The sequence below is a fragment of the Meles meles genome, chromosome 5 (assembly GCF_922984935.1).
Source record: "Meles meles chromosome 5, mMelMel3.1 paternal haplotype, whole genome shotgun sequence".
NCBI classification, from domain to species: Eukaryota; Metazoa; Chordata; class Mammalia; order Carnivora; family Mustelidae; genus Meles; species Meles meles.
The window spans coordinates 97,638,628-97,653,476 of record NC_060070.1 but is presented as its reverse complement, the minus strand read 5'-3'; the positions used below and the strand labels follow the sequence as shown (position 1 = coordinate 97,653,476).

Below are 14,849 nucleotides of genomic sequence, written 5' to 3'. Positions count from 1 at the left end.
ACAGCAGAATTTCAAAGGAGGGGAAAGCAAAGCATGGAATTCATGGCTTTCCCCCATGATTCTTTAGTCTTGCAAAGTTAATTAATTTTTTTAATTTCCTTTTCTTATTATAATTTTGTTAACTTTACTCTTTCCTCTTTTAACGTCTTTTAACTAGTTTATCTTAACAATACCTTTATTTAAAAAAACTTTTTGAATCTTCATTATTATAGTCATATTTTATCCTTCATTGTATCTGACTTTTTATTTTGTATACATATAGGGTTTTTTCTTCTAAAAATTTTTGGGATACAACTTCTTCTAATAAATCAAAATATACATTAAATCTGGCACAGGGCTTTGTTCTAGTCTCCAGCCTGAGCAAATTCTCTCCATTTTCTTTTTCTTTCTTTTCCCAACCAACTTATCTTATCAACTCCCTTTTTATAATATTTTTATTTTTCATCTTTATAGTCATGTTCCATCCCTTCATCATGTTTACCCTTATTTTGTGTGTGTGTGTGTATATATATATATATATATATATATATATATGTATATATATGTGTGTGTGTGTATATATATATATATATATGTATGTATATATATATTTCTTTCTATAAAATTTTGTAGTAGTTTCTTCGAAGAGACCAAAATACACCCAAAATCAAGTGGGTGGCTCTGTTCTATTCACCAGCCTAATATATGTATATATTTTAAAAATTTTCTTAACTTTTTTTTAGCCCCTTCTTCTCCCACGATTTGGGGGTCTCTTCTAATTTGGTTAAAGCACATTTTCCTGGGGTCTTTGCCACCCTTTTAGTATTTTATTCTCTTATTCATATATCCTTATCTAGATAAAATAGCAAGACAGAAAAACTCACCACAAAATAAAAGAAAAAGAAGCTGTACAGAGGGCTAGAGACCTAATCAATACGGACATTGGTAATGTGTCAGATCTAGAGTTCAGAATGATGATTCTGAAGGTTCTATCCTGGCTCAAAAAAGGCATGGAAGATATTAGAGAAACCCTCTCTGGAGATACAAAAGACCTTTCTGGAGAAATTAAAGAACTAAAATCTAACCAAGTTGAAATCAAAAAAGCTATTAATGAGGTGCAATTCAAAATGGAGGCTCTCACTGCTAGGATAAATGAGGCAGAAGAGAGAATTAGTGATATAGAAGACCAAATGATGGAGAATAAAGCAGCTGAGCAAAAGAGAGACAAACAACTACTGGACATGAAGGGAGAATTCGAGATATAAGTGGTACCATAAAAAGAAACACAGTAGAATAATTGGGTTCCAGAAGAAGAAGAAAGAGAGATGGAAGCAGAGGGTATATTGGAGCAAATTATTGTACAGTATTTCCCTAATATGGTAAAGGGAACAAGCATCAAAATCCAGGAGGCACAGAGATTCCTCATCAAAATCACTAAGAATAGGTCCGCACATCATGATCTAATAGAATAACTTAAAAGTATTAGTGACAAAGAGAAAATCCTAAAACAGCCCAGGCCAAGAAGTCTATACCATACAATGGTAAAAAAAATATATTAGATTGGCAGCAGACTTATCCACAGAGACCTGGCAGGCCAGAAAGAACTGGCAGGATATATTCAGAGCACTAAATGAGAAAAACATGCAGCCAGGAATACTATATCCAACTAGGTTATGATTGAAAATAGGAGATAAAACGTTGCCAGGACAAACAAGAACTATAAGAATTTGCAAACACCAAACCAGTCCTACAGGAAATATTGAAAGCGGTCCTCTAAGCAAAGAGAGAGCCTAAAAGTAGTAGACCAGAAAGGAACAGAGACAATATATAGTAACAGTCACCTTACAGGCAATACAATGGCACTAAATTCCTATCTCTCAGTAGTTACCCTCAATGTAAATGGGCTAAATGCCCCAATCAAAAGACACAGGGTATCAGAATGGATTAAAACAAAATAAAACAAAGCCCATCAATATGTTGTCTACAAGAAACTCATTTTAGACCCAAAGACACCTCCAGATTTAAAGTAAGGGAGTTGAAAACAATTTACCATGCTAATGGACATCAAAAGAAAGCTGAGGTGAGGGGTGCCTGGGTGACTCAGTGGTTTAAGTCTCTGCCTTTGGCTCAGGTCATGATCTCAGGGTCCTGGGATCGAGCCCCACATTGGGCTCTCTGCTCAGTGGGGAGCCTGTTTCTCCCTCTCTCTCTGCCTGCCTCTCTGCCTACTTGTGACCTCTCTCTCTGTCAAATAAATAAATAAAATATTTTTAAAAAAGAAAGCTGAGGTGACAATCCTTATGTCAGATCAATTAGATTTTAAGCCAAAGACTATAATAAGAGATGAGGAAGGATACTATATCATACTCAAAGGGTCTGCCCAACAAGAAGATCTAATAATTTTAAATATCTATGCCCCTAACATGGGAGCAGCCAACTATAGAAACCAATTAATAACAAAATCAAAGAAACACATTGACAATAATACAATAATAGTAGGGGACTTTAACACCCACCCCACCCCCACTGAAATGGACAGATCATCCAAGCAAAAGATCAACAAGGAAATAAAGGCCTTAAGTGATGCATTGGACTAAATAGACATCACAGATATATTCAGAACATTCCATGCCAAAACAACAGATTACACATTCTTCTCTAGTGCACATGGAACATTCTCCAGAATAGATCACATCCTGGGTCCTAAATCAGGTCTCAACTGGTATCAAAAGATTGGGATCATTCCCTGCATATTTTCAGACCACAATGCTCTGAAGCTAGAACTTAATCACAAGAGTAAATTTGTAAAGAACCCAAATACATAGAGACTAAAGAGCATCCTTCTAAAGAATGAATGGGTCAACCAGGAAATTAAAGAAGAATTGAAAAAATTCATGGAAACAAATGATAATGAAAACACAGCTGTTCAAAATCTGTGGGACACAGCAAAGGCAGTCCTGAGATGAAAATATATAGCGATACAAACCTTTCCTAAGAAACAAGAAAGGTCTCAAATATACAACCTAACCCCACACCTAAGGAGCTGGAGAAAGAACAACAAAGAAAGCCTAAACCCAGCAGGAGAAGAGAAATAATAAAGATCAGAGCAGAAATCAATGAAATAGATTAAAAAAAAAAACAGTAGAACACATCAATGAAATTAGGAGCTGGTTCTTGAAAGAATTAATATGATTGATAAACTCTGGGCCAGCCTTATCAAAAAATAAAGAGAAAGGATCCAAATAAATAAAATCATTAAAGAGGAGAGATCAAAACCAATACCAAAGAAATACAATTATAAGAACATAATATGAGCAACTATCTGGAAGAAATGGATGCATTCTTAGAGACATATAAACTACTACAACTGAACCAGGGAGAAATAGAAAACCTGAACAGATCCATAACCAGTAAGGAGATTGAAGCAGTCATCAAAAATCTCCCAACAAACAAAAGCCTAGGGTCAGACAGTTTCCCAGGGGAATTCTACCAAGCATTTAAAGAAGAATTAATTCCTATTTTCCTGAAATTGTTCCAAAAAGTAGAAATGGAAGGAAAACTTCCAAACTCATTTAATGAAGCCAGCATTACCTTGATCCCAAATCCAGACGAAGACCCCATCAAAAAAGAGAGTAACAGATCAATATCCTTGATGAACACAAATGTGAAATTCTCACCAAAGTACCTGCCAATAGGATCCAACAGTACATTCAAAGGATTATTCACTATGACCAAATGGGATTTATTCCAGGGCGGCAAGATTGTTCAACATCTGCAAATCAGCCAGTGTGATACAATATATTAATAAAAGAGTGAATAAGAACCATAGGATACTCTCAATAGATGCTGAAAAAGCATTTGACAAAGTACAGCATCCTTTCTTGATCAAAACTCATGAAAGTGTAGGGCTAGAAGGTACATACCTAAATATCATCAAAGCCATCCAGGAAAAATCCACAGCAAATATCATTCTCAATAAAGGAAAACCGAGATCTTTTCCGCTGAGGTCAGGAACACGGCAGGGATGTCCATTATCATCACTGCTTTTCAACATAGTACTAGAAGTCCTAGTCTCAGCAACCAGACAATGAAAAGAAATTAAAGGCATCCAAATCAGCAAAGAAGTCAAACTATCACTCTTTGAAGATAATATGATACTTTATGTGGGAAACCCAACAGATTCCACTCCAAATCTGCTAGAACTTGGACAGGAATTCGGTAAAGTGTCAGGATATAAAATCAATGCAGAGAAATCAGTTGCATTTCTATATACCAACAACAAGACAGAAGAAAGAGAAATTTAGAAGTCAATCCCATGTACAGTTGCACCCAAAACCATAAGGCACCTCAGAATAAACCTAACCAAAGAGGCAAAGAATCTGTACTCAGTAACTATAAGGTACTCATGAAAGAAATTGAGGAGGACACAAAGAAATGGAAAAACGCTCCATGCTTATGGTTTGGAAGAACAAATGTTGTGAAAATGTCTATGCTACCTAGAGCTATCTATACGTTTAATGCAATCCCTATCAAAATCCCATCCATTATTTCAAATAAATGGAACAAATAATCCTAAAATTTATATGGAACCAGAAAAGACTTTGGATAGCCAGAGAAATATTGAAAAAGAAAGCCAAAGTTGGTGACATCACAATTCCAGACTTCAAGCTCTATTACAAAGCTGTCATCATCAAGACAGTTTGGTCTGGTACAAAAACAGACACATAGATCAATGGAACAGAAGCCCAGAAATAGACCCTCAACTGTATGGTCAACTAATCATTGGCAAAGCAGGAAAGAATGTCCAATGCAAAAAAGATAGCCTCTTAAACAAATTATGTTGGGAAAATTAGACAGCCACATGCAGAAAAATGAAACTGGACCATTTCCTTGCACCACACACGAAAATACAATCAAAATGGATGAAAGATATCAATGTGAGAAAGGAATCCATCGAAATCCTTGAGCAGAACACAGCAACCTCTTTGACCTCAGCTGCAGCAACTTCTTCCTAGAAACATCAGCAAAGGCAAGAGAAGCAAGGGCAAAAATGAACTATTGGGACTTCATCAAGGTCAAAAGTTTTTGCACAGCAAAGGAAATAGCCAACAAAACCAAAAGACAACTAACAAAGTGGAAGAAGATATTTGCAAATGACATATCAGATAAAGGGCTAGTATCCAAAATCTATAAAGAACTTATCAAACTCAACACCCAAAGAACAAATAATCCAATCAAGAAATGGGCAGAGGATATAACAGACATTTCTGCAAAGATGACATCCAGATGGCCCATAGATACATGAAAACGTGTTCAACATCGCTCGGCATCAGGGAAATCCAAATCAAAACCACAATGAGATACCACCTCACATCAGTCAGAATGGTTAAAATTAACGAGTCAGGAAATGACAGATGCTGGCGAGGATGCGGAGAAAGGGGAACCCTCCTACACTGTTAGTGGGAATGCATCCTGGTGCAACCACTCTGGAAAACAGCATGGAAATTCCTCCAAAAGTTGAAAATAGAACTATCCTATGACCCGGCAATCTCACTACTGGTTATTTACCCTAAAATACAAACATAGTGATCCGAAGGGGCACATGCACCCAAATGTTTATAGCAGCAATGTCCACAATAGCCAAACTATGGAAAGAACCTTGATGTTCATCAACAGATGAATGGAAAAAGCAGAGGTGGTATATACATACAATGGAATACTATGCAGCCATCAAAAGAAATGAAATCTTACCATTTGCAATGGCATGGATAGAACTAGAGGGTATTACGCTGAGTGAAATAAGTCAATCAGAGAAAGACAATTATCATGTGATCTTCCTGATAGAAGAATTTGAGAGGCAGTGTGGGGGCCTTGGGTGGTGGATAAAAAAAAATGAAACAAGATGAGATTGGGAGGGAGATAAAGCATAAGAGACTCTTAATCTCACAAAACAAACAGATTTGCTGGGAGAAGGGGTTAGGGAGAGCGTGGTTGGGTTATGGACATTGGGGAGGGTATGTGCTATGGTGAGTGCTGTGAAGTGTGTAAACCTGGCAATTCACAGACCTGTACCCCTGGGGCTAATAATACATTATATGTTAATAAAAATAAATAAATCTGAAATCTATACACATCTGTACCCATACACACACACACACACACACACACACACACACACAGTCCAGTGGGTATCAGTATGAGAGTTCCCAGACTGGACACAATATCTCTACAGAGATATTATGTGTGGGGCTCTCAGGCATTATTAAGAAGGTACAAGAGAAAATTGGATCTCCCCAAGTGCATCCCAATGGGTGTGAAAAAAAATCTGGTTTTGGGCTGTCCAGTGACACCCTTAACAACAATGCTGTGGTTAGACAGTTGGCCTGGAGTAGAAAGTAGTATCAAGAAGGAAATTGACTGGCTTTCTATCTCCAGAATTACCTGAGGCTCTGGGTTTCCATTGGTAAGCTACTGTTGGGGAGTCACCGTGAAGGACCCTGGGCCCCACCAGTCCCTGTTGGGGGTGCTGGTTGTCTGAGCCCTTGCAGACTGAGATCCCCAAGGGCATTCAGATTCCCAGTGCCCTCCTCCACATGTAGAACAGGGGATGCAGAGCTTTGATTTTTGCCTTTGAGGGCATTCTCACTTTCAGTGCCATGGGCGGCCACTTCAGTGGGATTTAGTAGCAGAGCATTGAGGGGCCATGTTGGTAAGCATATATAGGTTGGAACTAGGGTCTTGGATTTCTTTCTTAGTCTCTTTTCTTGTTCCTTACTCTCCTTTTGGGCCTTGTTGTAAAAGATTTGGTTAGCAGCTCGTAAGTGCCCTTCTAGGGTCCCCTCTGGTCCAACAACCAACTGTTATCGAGTATCTGGGGCTGACTGGTTGAGAGATTTGTCTTTGAGAACAATCTCTGCCTCGGGAGAACTAGGGGAGATAGCTGTATTTAATGAGAGCCTCTCTCACCCTAAGAAGGCTGTTGGGTTTTCCTCTTGAATTTGGGTCACAGTAGGCAACTTGGCATAATTCAGAGGCTTAATTAAACTTTGATCTTCTTAATCCCTCAAGGATGCAAGCCTGGAAGTGAGCTCAGTACCAGTTTTTGAGGGGATCCTTAGGTTCCAATCGGGATATTGGGGAGGGACAGTGTGGGCTCCATTTGGGAACTGGATGCCAACAAAGGGCTCACCCATGCCCTGGTAATGAAGTTGCTGTTTGTCCCCATATTTTTCAGTGTTGGCTAGGACCCCACATTTCTCTGCCTCGGAGAGGGTTTGATTTAACGAGAGCAATACATCATTCCATGTTAATTTAAACATGTGAGATTTTGGAAGGCTTCAATATATTTGTCTGGGTTGTTGAAAAATTTTCCAAGGTCCCCCTTCGTCTCAAGCCTTGCAATGAAAAGGGCTCCTATACCCTAGCCATAGCAGCAGCCCCTTCCATTGTTCCTTCTCCAGGTACATGTTCTTGGAAGGGATAGAGCCCCCGAGCACCAGTACAGGTTCCAGGTAGAGGGAACTGACCTAAGACCCCAATAAACACCTTGAGGCCATGGGGAAGGAGAGACTATGGGTGGATGATTCTCTGCCATTTGCCTATCTACCTTTGGTGTGGGTGTGGTATGTGGTAGTCCTTTGTCCCCCCCCCCCCCCCAGTGGCCGGCCACAGGAGAGAGCAGCCAGGAAGCTGGAATCAATCCTACACTGCTGGCACAGACCCTTATTTTCCTTTAAGGCCCAGAAACATTGTACATAGGGCAGTTCTCTCCGTTTTCCCTGATGTTTGCAAAATAAGTCTAATTATAAAATAGTATTATAATTGATGCTTCCCTCAGGTGGCCATGTCTCCTCCTCCAATTTATATTGTGGCCATGTCTTGGAACAAAAGCAAGTAAGTTGCCTTTTCTTCAATGTTTGAGGGTCAAAATGTTTCCAGATATTCAGGATGCATCTTAAAGAAGTACTGGTGTCAGTCAGGGAATTGCAGTTGCCCTTCTATAGGAAGAGAGGGAAAGGCATCCCCTAAGTCAGTTCCTTATAATAGATCAGGAAGACCTTTCCTGATTTGATGGCCTGGCCTGTTGATGTGACTGACGACCAAGGCCCCTGTCAATTCTGGGAGGTGCTGGGAGTAGTTGTGCTTACCCAGGCTTTGCCTCTAGAGAGTGACCCTTGCCCTGATCTTTTTTTCCTTTTTGTCTCCTCGTTTCCTACCCATAGTACTTGAGAGGTGCTAATTATGAATCTTTAAGTCTCCCTGAGTAGTTGATGGAAATGCTAGACTACTTTCGGCTCATTGAAAGTTGGCATAATGGCATAACAGAATTGGCCCGTCTGACATAGCCACAAGAAGAGGTTAGTAAAGGCTACTTTTTGGAGGGATATGATGAGGGAGCTTGGGGAGATGGAAGCTGCCTGGGTAGACATTAGTTTACCGGCCCTGTTTTGCCATTCCTTCCTATAGGTGGTGAGGCCAATTTGGGGGGTTCTACCCCCAACTTATGTTGGGGGATCAGTCAGAAAGGAGCCCAGAGAGCCTGTCACCAGAGATTTGAGAATGGCAGGCATGCTAATCCGCTCTTACATGACTGATGGGTGTCCACTGTTTTAACAAATTGGAGAGAGAGAAGCTTTCTGCTACTCACAGTTAGATATCTTTTATGATGGTGGAGATCCTGGATGAACTCCCAAGAAAATACTTCAGGATTTCTTTTCCTTTACTGCCCAAGGTTCTTGGTCATGTCACTATGAAGAATGAAAAGGTAGACCAGACAAAGTGTGGTAACCAGCAAAGCAGAGTTTACTGAGCAATAGTACAAAACTCTCAAAGAGGAAGGGGACCTGAGAGGGTCGCACTGGAGTTTCTAAGTCTAGGGTGGTTTTTTTGTTTTGTTTTGTTTTGTTTTTATTTGACAGAGAGAAATCACAACTAGGCAGAGAGGCAGGCAGAGAGAAAATCATTTATTTTCACCAGTAATTCACGAACTATAGTATGGTACAATGCAATGCTATACAGTTATTGACAAGAATGAGAGATCCACATGAAAGATGCTCACAAAATAAGATGTTCAAACTATTCTGTTAAGTTAGAAAAACAATGTTGCCTACAAACATATCATAGATTTCATTTGTCTTTTAAAAAAGGAAAAGGATATTATGGTTTTATATATGCAATTCACAACTGATGATACAGCTGATATGGCAAATTAGCATTTACCTGAAGTGTGGGTGCTTTGAGACTCTTCTGAGGAAGTTCTGGAAGACAGAGTACCCCACTATCTATTTGAAACACCTAAAGTAGAAAAAGAAAGCTACAGATTATTTCAAAAGGCTGATTTTTCTCTTCTTACATTCAAAAGTTGTCCTGGCTGAGAGATAAGCATTAAAAAACTTATCCAGACTCAAGATATGCATCATTAAACAATTACCTGTTTTACTTTCTCCTCCTCTTCTTCCACCTCACTTGTCAGAACTTGAATTTTGTTCTTTAGGCTCTGAATATTCCCAGTCATTGACTCTATAGTTTCTACTATTTTATCTATTTCTTCCTGAGTAGGAGATCAGAAAGTTAATGTTTTAAATTAAATACATTATTAAATAAAACCCAAATAGGTATTAATATACATATTTCTTTCTTTTTTTTAAATGATTTTAGATTTTATTCACTTATTTGACAGACAGATCACAAGTAGGCAGAGAGACAGGCAGAGAGAGAGGAGGAAGCAGGCTCTCCGCGGAGCAGACAGCCCGATGTAGGGCTCGATCCCAGGACCCTGATTTCACGACCTGAGCCAAAGGCAGAGGCTTTAACCCACTGAGCCACCCAGGTGCCCCTAATATACATATTACTTAAACACCACATATATTGAAACATTTTTAGAAGAAACTGGTAAGTTTTTTTCCTTTTGCAAAACAATCTTCTGAGAAATTAATTTACCAACATAATAATTAATTACATGGAGATTTAATTTCCATGGAACAAGGAGATACAAGCCATGTAAAAGAATATTTCCTCAAAAACTCAGCAAAACTGATACAATCAGAGATCCTAGAAAATCTGTGTGAATACAGCAGAGCCCAAGGACTGATGGACTAAAAATCTGCTGTGCTTTGCCTATCCATCTCTAAGCTATTACACACCCCTGGAAACCACTCATCTTTTTATTCTCCAGTTCTGCCTTTTCTAACTCATCATATGTTGCAGTCATACAATATGGAGCCTTTTCAGTTTTGCTTCTTTCACTTGTGATTTATAATATGCACTTAAGGTTCCTCCATGTTTCTTTAGGGCCCAATAGCTTATTTCTTATTAGTGGTGAATAATATTCCATTGTCTGATATACATTTATTTATCCCCTCGCCTAATGAAGGACACCTTGGTATTCCAACTTTTGGCAATTATGAATACAACCACCACAAACATCCATGTGCAATATTCAAACATCCATGTATAATATACCAGCATCCACGTACAATATACCAAGGTGCATGATTGCTGTATCATGTGGTAAGAATAGGTTCCATTTTGTAAGACACTGCCAAACTGTATTCTAAACTGGTTATATAATTTAGCATTTCCCACCAGCTGTGAGAATTCTTGTTGCTCCACATCCTCATCTGCCTTTGTTGTTGTCCACGTTCTAAATTTTGGCCATTCTAATTCTAGTAAGTGTATATTAAGTCTCTTTTCATCTATAGTTTTCCAGTCTAATTTTTTTGGCTCTTTCCAATTGATTTGTACAGGAAACTAGATAGTTTGCTTTGCAGAATTTGTGGGTCAGGTTCAACCTGTTCCTCGGTCCTGAATTTCCTGTGACTTGGTTTTTGGATTTTAGAGAGTCCTGTCCAATACAAATGTGTGTTACCATATGTATTAGTTTACTATGCCTGCCCAAAAAAACTGCCACAGACTTGGTGTCTGAAAACAGAAATTTATTCTCTCACAGCTCTGGAGAGCAGATGTCCAAAGCAAGGTGTTGGCAGGATAGTGCTCCCCCTGAAATCTCTGAGGGAGAATCCTCTCGCTTTTACCAGCCTCTCCCAGCATTCCTTGTGGCTGCTTGCTCCAATTTCTGCATTTTTCACACAGCCTTTTCTTCCATGTCTCCTTCTCTTATTAAGAGCATTTTTGTCTCTTTAAGGACATGAGTCTTTGTATTTTTTTTAAAGATTTTATTTATTTATTTGACAGAGAGAGAGATCACAAGTAGGCAGAGAGGCAGGCAGAGAGAGAGGAGGAAGCAGGCTCCCTGCAGAGCAGAGAGCTGGATGCGGGGCTGGATCCCAGGACTCTGAGATCATGACCTGAGCCGAAGGCAGCGGCTTAATCCACTGAGCCACCCAGGCGCCCCAAGTCTTTGTATTTAGGACCCACCAAAGACAATCCAGGATGATCTCATCTTGAGATCTTTAATTATATCTGGGAAGACTCTCTTCCCAAAGAGAAGAGTGCCCTCTTCCAAAAATAAGGGCACATTTGTAGGTTCCAGGGCTAGGACTTGGGCATATCATTTTGGGGGACACCATTCACCCTGCTAGAGAGTCATAAGACCTAAAAATTTCCATTGTAGTTACAAAAATATTTTGGTCCATTGCTTTGGTTCTCTGCTTTGGGTCGTCCTACTATACCTATGCCATATCTTCTATGCTGAGCTTTTACTTTGTCAGTTTTTCTCAACTTCAAAAAAAAATGTTTCTTTCTGATTCTTAAAATTTTCTCCTTTAATATTTATTTTAAGCATGTATTTGTTACATTTGCTTTAATTCTTCTAATTTAGTCTTAGTGTCTGAAAAGCTTTTTCTTTTACTTGTAATTTTTTCCTAAATTCTGTGGCTTCAGTTTTTAGTATTTCTAATGCCGATTTACGATTTTTTCTATACCCTCTACAGTTTTTCTGAATTTCTTTCAGTTTGCTTAAGAATTAGGTTGGTGTAAATCTGTTTTGTGAACACATGCTTTTAGCATGCTTTTGTTATCTGTGGATTGCTATTTTTTGTCCTTATTTTTATATGTTCTTATGCTAACTCTGGTTGTAAAATCCTATGGCTCTGTTCCTATGCGGAGGTCCATATAGATCAAAAACCTAAGCCCTTGCAGTTCCTATACCATCTTCTCAGTCTCAGAGACTGTGCTCACCACTGCCTTTTCTGTAGCACCATCACTGAATGAGAGAACTCAATGAATACAACTTCCGTTATTAGCTGATACAGGTTTTTGAAGTCACCACAAAGAACAGCTCTAGGCTACTGTGGGAAAAGGTAGTGGTTGTAAGTAAGGCACATAACAGAAAACTGATGGATACAGACAAGACCTAAAAACTCCTAGTTCAAAGATTCTGTTAGGCCAGTGAAGAACACTTGTGCCCAAAATGAAAACAGTGCTTCCATTGAATAACTGGCCATCAAGCAACAAACCATAGACTGTTGTAATGCTGTGATATAAGAAATATGTATTTGGTTTTCACCCCTGGTTTCTGACAGAGAGCTTCTAAAATCCTTTCCATTTGTTGAGTGATTGGGGTGACACAGTGGCATCTTTTGCTCTTCATAATAAGCCTCTTTCAACCTTACCTGAGAGTTTATGCTAATGAATGATTCAGAGTGGATGAAGGCTGTTGCCAGAGCAATCAACCAAGTGATTACAGGGTTGGAACTTTGAGCCCCACTCCTTGGTCTCTTGAGAAGGGGAGATTTAGTTAATAATCAATTCTGCCTACATGATGAAGCTTTCATAAAAGTTCTAAACACTGGATTCAGAGAGCTTTCAGGTTAGTGGAACTCCTGGGGAGGCTAGCAAATCATTGAACATGAAGAAAGGGTAATGGCAACACCTGATTTATATGTGGAAAACCCACACATTTGGTGTCAGAAGTGTTGAGGATAGAAAAAGTTTTTTCATTTAGCTATATTTATGCTTTTTGCTAGAAAACAAATGCCCCTCAGTATTACAGAAAATCACACTATCATTTACTATCTCTGACCACTTTCAAGTGATTTACTCGAGTATTAAATAGTAAGATAACTGCCATGATCACACTTTAAAACCTTTAAAATCACCTTTAAAAAAAAAAGTTAAATTCACAAAAAAAGAGTAAAAACATGGTTACCAGGGGCTGGGGAGGGGAGGCAATAGGGAGAGGTTAGTAAAAGGTATAGATTTTCAGCTATAAGATGAACGAGGTGTGATGATTTAATGTGAAAAACAAGGTGATTACAACTGGTAACACTGTAATGTATACTTAAAATTTGCTGAGAGAGAACTTAAATGTTCTTAACATATACAAAATAAAAAATAAATAATGTGAGGTGAAGGATGTGTTAATTTACCCCATGAGGGAATCCTTCACAATGTGTGCACATATCAAATCACTACAATGTACACTTCGAATCTTATAATTATAGCCAATAATGCTGAAATTTAAACAAAAAAAAACCTATGTCCGTGATATCCAACTGTTCATTACATGGTGGAACTAGTGTCAGTGCTGAAAATATACTGTTGAAAATTAGTAACAGGAATAAAAATTCAATATAACCTCACACTAGGAAGAAAGTGAGTTTCTAGTTATAAAATATGCAATTTATTAATTCATAATATATGTAAGTTATAATATATTTAATTAATTTATAATATAAGTAATTAATTTATAATACATGTAAATTTGTTGCTCCGACTCTAATCCATCTAAGTTATTCTCAATCATATGGGAAAACTGGAATAAATTGTGATTTTTGAATTATTAGAAATCCTTGGGGATGCATTCCTTGCATAAATTACTACCAATCCTGCATTTTCTAAATTGCTAACAAAGACCTAAGGACCATCATCTACACACTACTTTGAAATGGCTAAGGGATATATGGTCTAATCAACTTTAGTCTTAATAACTACTTAATAAGTCCTACAGTTCTCTTAACTGTTCAAGTATCAACTAACTAAAAGCCTGAAGTTAATCATAATACCTAATGTTATCTCCCATTATCTTCTACAAGATAATCATTGAGAATCAGAATCTGCAGTTGGACTAAGGCGTGCATCATAACTTTAATCAGTTTGTCTAAGGTTCAGCTAAAAATAGGTCTCTTTTTCACATTTGTATAATGAGATCATATAGCACACACCTCTTGAAGTCGTTTTGAGAATTAAGGGATATAGCTACAAGTGCCGAGAGCAGTGTCTAGAACACAGAAAGCCCTCGTTACATGTTAGCCATACGATAATAACAATTAGTATAAAAGAAGAATTTAATAAACACCCTGTTCTAAGATCTAGTATTTATTATTCAGAGAATATTATGATAATTAAAAAAATTCTTATTCTCTTCCTCTTTGTCCTAACTCTCTAATTATGGACTCCCTGTTCAAATTTCATACCTGCAATAATGCCAGACCTTCTTCATTAGCTCTGTGCTGTGTGCTCTTTCCATTTTCAGTAGATTTGACACGTTAGTTAAATCTTTCAGCTTTTTGGGAGGAACTTTAAGGGTTTTCAATAGTTGTAGCAATCTTAGGAATAATAGACAATATTATCATAATTATAATATTGATGTAATATAATAATTAATAATTATTAATGATTAATATAATGATTATGGTTATGATATAATGAAAATATTATAATAATAAAAATTGTGTTTGCTGTTTTAGAACCATTTTTATTTTGTTTTGTTTTGTTGTGTTTTGCACTGTGTTTGCTGCCATCTTTTTTCTGTCCTCATATTCTCAAGGGTTATTATATTCTTTTGTTAACAGTAGCTAACATTAGCAATCACTCACCTATAAAAAGCTGTGACACACTGTATAAGGTAGGAGAGCTCTGCTGATCCAGGGGAGGTCTTCTGCAATAGCTTTATGTTGTTAGAAGCCACT

At 37.9% G+C, this 14,849-nt stretch overlaps 1 long non-coding RNA gene across 1 annotated transcript; it reads right to left on the bottom strand.

Moving 5' to 3' along the window:
• Positions 1-9,198: 9,198 nt before the first annotated feature.
• Positions 9,199-14,458, bottom strand: LOC123941202. The gene is made up of 3 exons (XR_006818235.1): positions 14,355-14,458; positions 9,410-9,529; positions 9,199-9,273 (listed from the first exon to the last, which is right to left on the bottom strand). It is a non-coding gene; the product is annotated as an uncharacterized LOC123941202 (long non-coding RNA).
• Between the last annotated feature and the right edge of the window lie 391 nt (positions 14,459-14,849).